This window comes from Staurois parvus, unplaced genomic scaffold, assembly GCF_062004578.1.
Source record: "Staurois parvus isolate SC_StPar_1 unplaced genomic scaffold, SC_StPar_1.0 ptg000511l, whole genome shotgun sequence".
NCBI classification, from domain to species: domain Eukaryota; kingdom Metazoa; phylum Chordata; class Amphibia; order Anura; family Ranidae; genus Staurois; species Staurois parvus.
In genome coordinates this window covers 2162641-2174310 of record NW_028318307.1, presented here as the reverse complement: position 1 = coordinate 2174310, position 11670 = coordinate 2162641, and the positions used below count along the sequence as shown (strand labels likewise).

General features: G+C 44.9%; 1 pseudogene; it reads right to left on the bottom strand.

Moving 5' to 3' along the window:
• Positions 1-1097: 1097 nt before the first annotated feature.
• LOC149451897 (uncharacterized) lies at positions 1098-11209 on the bottom strand (annotated as a pseudogene).
• Between the last annotated feature and the right edge of the window lie 461 nt (positions 11210-11670).

Sequence of the window (11670 nt, the reverse complement as noted above, 5' to 3'; positions counted from 1 at the left end):
CCGAAAAAAAAAAATCGGCCAATTTTTGCACCGTTAGTGGGTTAATTGGTCGGCCGTTTAATCAGGGTTTTGGCACATTTTTTTTTTCTATTGGTAAAGTTGGGAAGAAGAAGAATTCCAGTCCACTATTATATTTTACATGAAAAGTCTTGCGGTTGCAACAATGTATCTATTTGTATCCAAATAAAAACATCTGTGTCCGACAATGTTGCAACTGCAATACTTTTCATGTAAAATATAATAGCAGAGCTCTCTGCAAGGGACAGAAGTAAAAATGCTGGCCATAGATGGGATGAAAATCAGACAATTTTTGTGCTGTTGGTGGTAACATCAGCTGATTGAACAACCAATTTTTTGTTTTCTTACATATACTAGGCCCAATTAACCTAACAGCATGTCTTTGGAGTATTGGCAGAAACACACCCATGCAGAGAAAGCATGCAAACTGAGATGCAGCCATGACTGGTATTAGAACTCATGACCCACATGCTGTAAGTTCTGAGTTCTAACCACTAAGCCACTGTAGGAGACAGAGTTTGAGCTGCAAAGTAGAATAGTTATATTGTTTAAAAATAATGATAAAGCGAGTGCTGGTCAAATTAAATAGACCACTAAAATGGTATTACAGAAGATCAATATAAATATAGGTATAGATATGAAGGTAGCAGCTAGCACTCAGGGTATTGGCAACAGTCCCAGAATAGAAATATGTTAAAATAATAGTGCAGTGCTATAAATACATGATATCAATCATCAACGCATGTAAAATCCAAAAAGTGCAATAATTTATTTATTTTAGGTACTTTTATAGTGCAGTCAATTTATGCAGTGCTTTACACATATATTGTACATTCACATCAGTCCTTAACCCTCAAGGGGTGTACAATCTAAGATCTCTAAATCACATTCATACACTAGGGCCAATTTGGACAGGAATCAATACACCTACCAGCATGTCTTTGGAGTGTGGGAGGAAACTGGAGTACTTGGAGGAAACCCATGCAAGCCCAGGGAGAACATGCAAACTCCATGCAGGAGGTGCCATGGTCAGGAATCAAGCCCATGACCCATTTACTGCAAGGCAGATGTGCTAACCATTAAGCCACTGTGCTGCCCATTAATGATGATTTAAACTGGTAAATGATGCACAAAAAAAGTTCATATAATCATTCCTGAATAATGGAATGTCCTTCGTGTCAGAGTACCAACTCAGAGAGTGCCTATGAATGGCACGTGTGGTTTATTCGTGACAAACAGTGGTGCATGAACTCGTGAAAGGTAAACCACCCTTGTGACGTGTGTATTACACTATTAAGCACCTTTCTGGCTCCTGTGGCTGAGCTAATTCCTCCCCTTACCATTTTGGCACCCACCCTGATGGATGGATGGATGGATGGATGGAGCTGGATGACTAACCCATAGCTACCAGCATACCGCTGCACCCCCAGATTTGTGATGTGTATAACCCATGCGCATTAATACCTTAACTAGTTGCCGACCGCAGATAGCCGAATGACGGCTGCACTGCAGCCGGCCAGTTCTGAGTGGACGTCATATGACGGCCTCCCAGAACGCGCTCTCCTGCACTCCCCAGGGGGCGTGCACCCGGCAATCTCCGTGATCGCTGTGTCCTACGGACACAGCTGATCACGTGATGTGGTAAAAGGCCAATCACAGCGGCCTGTTACCACGTGATCAGCGGTGTCCAATGACACGCTGATCAGAGGGAAATGCAAGTGCCGGTTCTCGGCTGCACTTTCCTCACACTGTCAGATTGTGAGGAAAGTACTGCCGAGAACCGGCAGCTGTCAGAGCGGGGATCGGCACCGATCATCAGGGCACTGATGACCAGTGCCCTGATGATCGGTGCCCAGCAGTACCACCCGAAAGTTTCGCCCACCTGTGCCCAGCAGTGCGCCCACTAGCTCCGCCCACCTGTGCCCAGCAGATCACCCACCTGTGCCCAGCAGATCACCCACCTGTGCCCAGCAGTGCACCCACCTGTGCCACTCTGCAGTGTCACACACCTGTGCCCAGAAGTGCCACCTACCTGTGCCCAGCAGTGCCACCCACCTGTGCCCACCAGTGCCACCCACCTGTGCCCACCCACCAGTGCTGCCCACCAGTGCCACCCACCAGTGCCACCCACCAGTGCTGCCAGTCAGTGCCACCAGTCAGTGCCCAGGGGTTGTGCCAGTCAGTGCCGCCAGTCAGTGCCCAGCAGTGATGCCAGTCAGTGCCGTCTATCAGTACCCATCATCAGTGTCACCTATCAGTGCCGCCTATCAGTGCTGCATATTAGTGCCGCCTATTCGTGACACCTCATTAGTGCTGTCTATCAGTGCCGCCTATCCGTGCCACCTCATTAGTACTGCCTATCAGTGCCCTTTAGTGCTGCCTATCAGTGCCCATCAGTGCCACCTATCAGTGCCCATCAGTGCTGCCTCATCAACGTACATCAGTGAAGGAGAAAAAATACCTGTTTGAAAAATTTTATAATAGAAACAAAGAAACTTTTTTTTTTTTCAAATTTTTTGCACTTTTTTTATTTATAGTGCAAAAAGTAAAGCGCCCAGCGGCAATTAAATACCACCAAAAGAAAGCTCTATTTGTGAGAAAAAAATGATCAAAATTTCATATGGGTACAATGTTGCATGACCGCGCAATTGTCAATCAAATTGCGGCAGCGCTGAAAGCTGAAAATTGGCCTGGTAAATAAGGGGGTATAAGTGCCTGGTAGGCAAGTGGTTAACATAGAATAGTTACATGATTAAAGAGAAGGAAGCTATATCTTTATATTGGGAACTTAGAACTAGACATTCCAAATTATTTGAGATATAAGTGTGAAAATGTTTAACATTTGAAAATAGAATGTATGACATTCATTAGTAAATGCATTAGTTGTGTGATCATTTTGGAGAAACAGCAAAAAAAAAAAAAGATATAATAGGTGTACTTTTTATGTTACATTCTAAGTATTCTCTTATGCAAACAGAAAAACACCAAAGGTACAAAGTCCGCGCTTGTGCGCCATCAAGCGAACATATCCGGTATTGCACCTAAAAATGTGCCAGACGCGAGTCCACATTTACTAATAGTAAAGTAGACGTTTGTCAATGAGATTGCTAGATGCCTCTCAGAAGACCGTCAGGTCTTGATTGATTTAACCACTTGCCTACCAGGCACTTATACCCCCTTCCTTACCAGGCCAATTTTCAGCTTTCAGCGCTGCCGCACTTTGATTGACAATTGCGCGGTCATGCAACATTGTACCCATATGAAATTTTGATCATTTTTTTCTCACAAATAGAGCTTTCTTTTGGTGGTATTTAATCGCCACTGGGCGCTTTACTTTTTGCGCTATAAATTAAAAAAAGTGCAAAAAATTTGAAAAAAAAAAAAAAGTTTATTTGTTTCTTTTATAAAATTTTTCAAACAGGTATTTTTTCTCCTTCACTGATTTGCGTTGATGAGGCGGCACTGATGGGCACTGATAGGTGGCACTGATGGGCACTGATAGGCAGCACTAAAGGGCACTGATAGGCAGTACTAATGAGGTGGCACGGATAGGCGGCACTGATAGACAGCACTAATTAGGGGTCACGGATAGGCGGCACTGATATGCAGCACTGATAGGCGGCACTGATAGGTGACACTGATGATGGGTACTGATAGACGGCACTGACTGGCATCACTTCTGGGCACTGACTGGCGGCACTGACTGGCACAACCCCTGGGCACTGACTGGTGGCACTGACTGGCAGCACTGGTGGGTGGCACTGGTGGGTGGCACTGGTGGACAGCACTGGTGGGTGGGCACAGGTGGGTGGCACTGGTGGGCACAGGTGGGTGGCGCTGGTGGGCACAGGTGGGTGGGCACAGGTGGGTGGCACTGCTGGGCACATGTAGGTGGCACTGCTGGGCACAGGTAGGTGGCACTGCAGAGTGGCACAGGTGGGGGCACTGCTGGGCACAGGTGGGGGCACTGCTGGGCACAGGTGGGGGCACTGCTGGGAATGGGTGGGCGGGGCTAGTGGGCGCACAGCTGATCGGAACTTGCGGGGGTCACTGCTGGGCACCGATCATCAGGGCACTGATCATCAGTGCCCTGATGATCGGTGCCGATCCCCGCTCTGACAACTGCCGGTTCTCGGCAGTACTTTCCTCACGATCTGACAGCGTGAGGAAAGTGCAGCCGAGAACCGGCACTTGCATTTTCCTGTGATCAGCGTGTCATTGGACACCGCTGATCACGTGGTAAAAGGCCGGTGGGATCGGCCTTTCACCACATCTCGTGATCAGCTGTGTCCGTAGGACACAGCGATCACGGAGATCGCCGGGTGCGCGCCCCCTGGGGCGCGCAGGAGAGCGCGTTCTGGGAGGACGTCATATGACGTCCACTCAGAACTGGCCGGCCGCGGTGAAGCCGTCATTCGGCTATGCGCGGTCGGCAAGTGGTTAATTGAGTCTGCCTGAATGTTCAGAGTCTGCTGGTAGACTCAAGTCAAGTAAATCAGGGCCTTTTTGTTCACAAGAAAAAAAGCTGTAGTTTTTGCTAGGAAATTATTTTAAACCCCAAACATTATATATTTTTTTAAAGCAAACACCCTAGTGAATAAAATGGTGGGTGCTGCAATTTTTTATGTCACATAGTACTCAGGCAGCGATTTTTTTTTTTAAATACACTTTTTTTTACTTTTAATGCACAAAAACAATATATTGGCCAATTATTTGGTAAAATATAAAAGATGATGGTATGCTGAGTAAATAGATACCAAACATGACATGCTTTAAAACTGTGCATGCCCCGTGCAATGGTGACACACTGCATACGTTTTTAATATCCATAGGCAATGTTTTAAAAGCCTTTACAAGCTACCATTTTAGATTTACAGAGGAGGTCTAGAGCTAGAATTACTACCCGTGATCTGACGTTCGTGGCGATACCTCACATGCATGGTGCACTGCTGTTTCCATACTGGCACAGGGTCAAGGCTCGTGTACGCAGGTGCGCGCATGCACGGGGGGGGGGTGAGGGTACTTTTTTTTTTCTATTTTGATTATTATTTTGATTTTTTTAATTATTTTTACACTGTCCCTCTATTTTATTTAATTTTTTTTAGCACTTTTAATGCTATCACAGGAAATGCAAATATCCCCTATAACTTCAATGGGCATTGTCATATATTCTTTTTTCAGAATGCTGGGTTCTATTAGACTCTAGATATCTCCTCTACCCTTACATTATCTAATCAAACCAGGATCGGTGTGATCAGATGCTTTCCCAATTTACAAATGGCGCTGTTTATATCCTGCGAAACTGAAGTGATGAAATGCTCGTAGCTTCTGATTTCTTAGGCTATAGAGATGATTGGCACCATTCTGGTCTCCAATCAGCTCTATTGTTAGCTGGCAGATACACCGGCTGCATTCTCAGGTTCCCCCGATGGCACAGGACTGCCCGAGAAGGCCGTGGAAGGCAGCGGGGGAGGGGGGGCATTGTCTCCTGCTGCTTGTAAAAGCAATCCTGCAGCTAAATAGCCACTAGGATTGCTTTTACATGAAAGCCGATCGCCAGCTGAAAAAAATGACACCAGGATGATGCCTGCAGCTGTAGGCATCATTCTGGTATAACCATTCAAATTCCAGTACCAGAATGTCACTGGTCCTGGTTGGGTATATATGCTCTATGCTCTATGTTCTATTTTTTTTTTTTTTTTTGTATGCAGCCTGTGGACTGAATGAAAAAAAGAGAAGACATCTCTGCCAAAAAAAAAAATTGTGTGGTATACCCACCATTAGAATATTCCTACCTCCATCCACCCACTTCTAATGGTGGGCACACATTAGGTCACACTGCCACATGCGCCAGTTCCAAGATTGTACAAATGTCTAAATAGTGGCACGCTTCAATAAAAATTGTCCACGTATAAGTGGTACCCCATATGGAAAAATGATGACACCAAGTCCCAAACTATCTTGTAGTGTAGTCTGGGCATCTGGGGGGGCTCTACGTGACTATCTATTCCCTCGTAAATCCGAAACTTATAAGTATAGCCTGTTGTCCTCTCACAGGTCTTCTACATCTTTACCCCATATCTGGCACACTTGCGGGGGAGAAATTGTTTGAATGCAAGGCAGACAGAAAAATTAATGAGGGACTCATTAACGCAGATTTTTTGCTGGGGAGTATAGACATCTGCAAATTTTTGGTTAAGTTGATTTGCGAGGGGCTGAATTTTGTGGAGCCGGTCAAATTCAGGGTCACCTCGAGGACGTGTATTGTTGTTGAAATGCATAAAACACATTATACTCTCATATCTATGCCTGGCAGCAGAAAACACAGGCATATGATGAATCGGGTCTGTGGACCAATACAAACGCAATTATTTTTTTTAGTAATGCCCATGTTGAGGGTTAGGCCCCAAAAAAATATAAATTCGAAGACCGTAATGGGTTTCCATGCGAATGGTCTGGCAAGGTTTGAATTTTGGTTGGCGGCGATACATTGTTGTGCATATAAAATGCTTTGATCCACAATCAATGCATACAGATCTTCCGTGAAAAACAGCTCCAAAAAAATCAAGGGGAGTAGTTAAATTTGCTATTTCCACCTGAATTCCGGGTTGGGCAGTGAATGGGGGAAGTACAAGTGCTGCAGAATTTGTGGGCTGCCAATCGGGATTTTCAAGCACATCCGGAAGGATACTTTGGGCTCTACGGCCTGTATGCGAATTCTTGGTGGTTGCGGGACAATACTTGTGCTCGCCACCGCACCAGCTTGTACTGTACTTATGGGACTCACCACGTCGCCAAGTGATACTGCAGTGCTGGGTATTATTATTAAGATTATTATACAGGATTTATACAGAGCCAACAGTTTGCTCAGCGCTTTACAATATAACGGGAGACAATACAGCAACGATACAGTTCAATACAAGAGGGTTAGGAGGGCCCTGCCCCTTGGAGCTTATAATCTAAGAGATATTTGAAACACCAGGATGTACTAGACCGCTGGTGTTCGCCAGTTCACTACAAGGTAGCGGGGCACTAGTACTGGCACTCTGCTGCATATGAGAGTCATCAAAATTTATTGGCAAGTGCTAACAGAATCAGGTCTGATTCTGCGAACACTGCAGTTTTGTGTGCAATAGATCAAGTGACAGTGACCTACTGGCACTGCACTTGCTGGGGGAGAAGGGGGGTAAGAGTAGGGGATAAATGCAGGTGCTGGCAGGTGCCGTAGCTGATCCCGCTAACGCTGCATTTTTGGGGACGCTTTACTAATGTGAACGCTGGTATAGTGCTGATCTGATCAAACATATTGATCCGTTCAGACACTATACTAGCAATGGAGGTTTATTGTGTATGAGCGTCTTCCTGGCAATCGAGGGGTTAAATGTGATGACTGGTGTACTGATGGGCAATCTGACGCTATCTGGGAGGGGCGTGAAAACCATGGGAGCGCAAATCACGTATATATATATGATTTTGTGCACCTGTGCCGCCCTGTAGCAGTATTTCTGCTATAGGGCGGTCAGGAATCGGTTACAGAAGCAGTTTGTGTTATGGCGCTGCATCGCTTTAACTGACAATTGCGCGGTAATGCAACACGAATTGGGCTTTCTTTTAGTGGTATCTGATCGCCAATGCGTTTTTTTTATTTGCACTATAAAAAAAAGACCGACAATTTTGAGAAATAAAACAATATTTTGGACTTTTTGCTATAAAACATGTTCAGCAAAAAAAATTTAAAATCAAATTTCATCATAAATTTCGGCCAAAATGTATTCTGCGACATGTCTTTGCTAAAAAAAAATCCCAATACGTGCAAATTAATTGGTTTGCATGAACGTTATAGCAGGGCTTAAAATTTCAAGTCCTGAGCTACTAGCCAGACCTTAAGAGTTACTTGCCACCAAACACACACAGAGACACCTGTACACACAGACATGTACATACACATACACACACAGAAACACGTACACATACAGACACATGTACTGTATATACACAGGCACGTACAGACACGCATACACACAGATACATGTACTTAAACAGAAATACACATGCACAGACATATGTACATACATACTCAGACACATGTACGTACATACGCACACATGTACATGCACACACACACACATGTACATGCATACACAGACACACACACATGTACACACACACTCGCACGCTGTTCAGTGTTCTCTCTTCTCCCCTGAAGCCACCACTAGCTGACATAGAGGATCATGTGACCAGAGTGAGCTGAAATTAGGTGAACACACACACGATTTAGATGAGGACTAAGTGTCCAGTGATTATCTGCTCCTGCCCTAATTAATCTTGCTGGCTAGCTCAGGAATGTGCGCACATAAAGAAACTCACACTGACACGTTTGGTCTGTCAAAACGTCTCTAATTTATTGAAATGAAAAAGTGAGTTTATATATGCAAAATGATGCAAACATCACGTGAGAACAGCATAAGCATTATATTAGTCTTTGATTGGTCACTCTACACGAAAACAATCTTCTTCAGAGTATAGGCGTGATCTTGGTCGATGTCTTATCTATAGAAAGAAAAATATTCCTTTGTCTTCAAGTTGGCTCGAAGGGAGGGGTTGCTGAGCAGACATTTCTTGAGCAAGAAGGACAATAAATATACACACAACACAAATATATATTCATACAAAGCATTTAGAAATATAGAAGTATAAAAGTAGATATACATAGAAAAAATTTATATATTCAACAAGAAACCAAATAGGCATTTTATCATATCCATCACAGTCCCCCTTTAAAATGACTATTTTACTCTGTCCCTATAAAACCTAGCTCATCTGTCCTTATGTACCTTGGAACTCTTTTATGCTGTACGTTAGACAGGTGATGACTATTTCATCACCCCCCTTGCCACAGATTTTGAACATAAGAAAGTCAGATGCTGTCATGTACCTGATGGGAGACTGAATTGACAAGGTCGGCCTCACTTGTGTCACTAGTCCTGACCCCGCTGAGGTCGAAATAGAGGGAGTCTAGGACCCAGGGGAACAAGAGTGCCAGTAGTTGTTTGCAGCTCTTGCAGATGAATACCTTGGAAGGCTGAAGATCCTCTGATTTTGGCACAGGAGTAGCAGGCAGAGCAGGTTTGGTAGATTGCCAGGTGTGCAGCAGAGCAAGTCAGCTAGTGAGGACAAGAGACAGGAGCAGTGTCATGGAATAGCCAAGGTCATCAACAGTCGGGCAGTGCGGTACAGAATCAGGAGGAAAAGCCAAGGTCAAGAGCAGAGCCGAAGTCAGGAACCAGTATCAGGAGAGCAATCAAAGTCAGGTGAGGAACAAGCCAGGTCAGCAATGGAAGAATCGTACAGAAACAAGCAGGACACGGGGGGAGCTGAAGACCAGTCAGCACTGAACATGATCAGAGACACTCCTTAAATAGGCCTTCTGGTGCCAATCTTCGCCGTGCGTGTGCACGTGCGCGATCCCGCATTTCCAATCGCGGTTCGTCTTGCCGGAAATCCCTTACAGATGCTATCCCTACAAAATTGTGAGATTACTGTTGGCAGGGAGGGACCGTAATGGGGTATAAGGTTTTTCTTCATCTATCATATGGAGATCCTCTTGCTCCTGGTTCAGGAAGGTAGGTGTACTGTTGTCTACAGCTTTGCTTATCAATTTCTTCACACATGGTATAACACAGCATACAGCCAGAGCCAAGAAAATCAGAACTATTAATACAGTTATCCCTATTTGGGCAAGTATCTTTTGCCACCCACTCATCCAACTGAAGTATTGATCCCATGGGTCTGTGATCCCTGAATTCTTCTTCAACTCAACTGACAGGTCTTCTAATTTCTTTATAGCCAGAGTAACCTTACCAGTCGGGCCAGTATTGTCAGGAATATATGTACAACATGTTCCGGTTCCTTCTATCATTTTACAGACACCTCCTTTTTCCGCTAAAATCATGTCCAGAGCCATCCTATTCTGGAATGTCATGTAGGATGTAGGGGCTAACTGGTCAACGATTCCTTGGAGGGCATCCCTGGTGTAATTCACAAACCTCTGTTGGTTGTAGCATATGTAATTTATCCAATCTACATTTTTATTAACAGTTACCATGGGAATCAGGGATTGGAAACCTGCTTTTATTTGGTCTCTGGCTTTAAATTCATTAGGCACCCCCCTTGGGACTCCAATGGCATCTATATACACATGTGGTCAAAACTACCAGAAGGAGCTTTTCGCTTCCTCCTACGGCCAGGCATTGGGTCATGGGTATTTTCTGCTAGGATGTGGAGAGGCATAATGGCCTTTGCAAGAGCACACTCACCAGTCCAATCCCTTCCAATCTGGTTCTAATCTTTTGGTCCCCACAGATCCAGTATATGTCACCGAGAGACTGGGTCTGATTCTGCACCTTAACCCCTGGAATGCTGCTGTAGGTGGAACAATAACCTTCTGTAAAATTACCCAGAAACCTCCCTTTGCCTTTGTAATTAGAGTAACAGGTGTAATTCCCTGGATAGATAGTAATACCCTCTCCAGGCTTTGAGCTTTTAGTAACCATCGGATATTCCTTCTTCCAGTTCTCACATGTGGAATGGTTGGTGAATGTGTTGGTGAACAGGCTGAGGAAGCATTCCTCATTATCCCATGGGATTGTGAGAGGGACTGTACCTAAATGTGGCCTAGCACTACCACAGAGATAACAATTACTTTTGTTATGCTGGCTGGCACTGAACCTCATCCACTCAAGCCACAGGTTGGTATCAGAAAAAACAGTTTCTGCGGCCATAGTGTCCTCAAAGGTGGGATTTGTTATTGCCACCATGTCACCTATGGTACGAATGGAGGGTCTGAGGGGATTGACCACTGGTTCTGATGAGCGATACATGTCCTTTAGGTAAAATTTTGCTAGAGGTATACCATACGGTGGGTACCTGCCTAACCAAGTCCTGCATCACCAGGGATGGGATTCTCAATGCTTAGGACGAGTCTTTCTCCGTCATCACTGCACCCTGACTTCCTGATGGACATGCGTTTAATGAGGGGCTTCCCCACCTTATCTTTCCTATCTAAGGCACTCTGTGGTTGATACCCCCAACCTGCTCCAGTACTCCATCCCACTGATCCCCAATGGTCACAGTTCTGTCCCCAAAAATCATCCGTTATACACACGTATATCTGATCCGGGCGGGGTGTCATGCATGCCCGCTGTGCCCAACCCGGTCGTCTTTTGCAATATATGGGTATCATACTACAAAAATCAAAGGTGAACGCAGCCACTTGTGTGTTGGATGAATTGTACCAAAATGTGGTGGTGCCATTCACTTTAGTGTTGGCCACCTGTTGAGCACCTGTTTTTGTGATAGCCACCTGCTGAGCTTTTATCAAACTTATTAAAAAAAGGATATACAACACAATTGTCATGGTGTACATGACGCCTTTTCCTCAGGGGTTGGGACTTTCTTGCAGTAAGAGGTGTGCATCCAAGTGTTCTTCCCGGCCACCTTGACAGAAGTGGCTGTGGTCAGCAGAACTTGGAATGGACCATCATATCTTGGCTCAGAGAATGTTTCCTCACAAATTTCTTTACTAATACCCAATCTCCGGGTAATAGGCTGTGAGTTCCTGTGTTAGGAATGGACTGGCCAGCAATGGTGGGA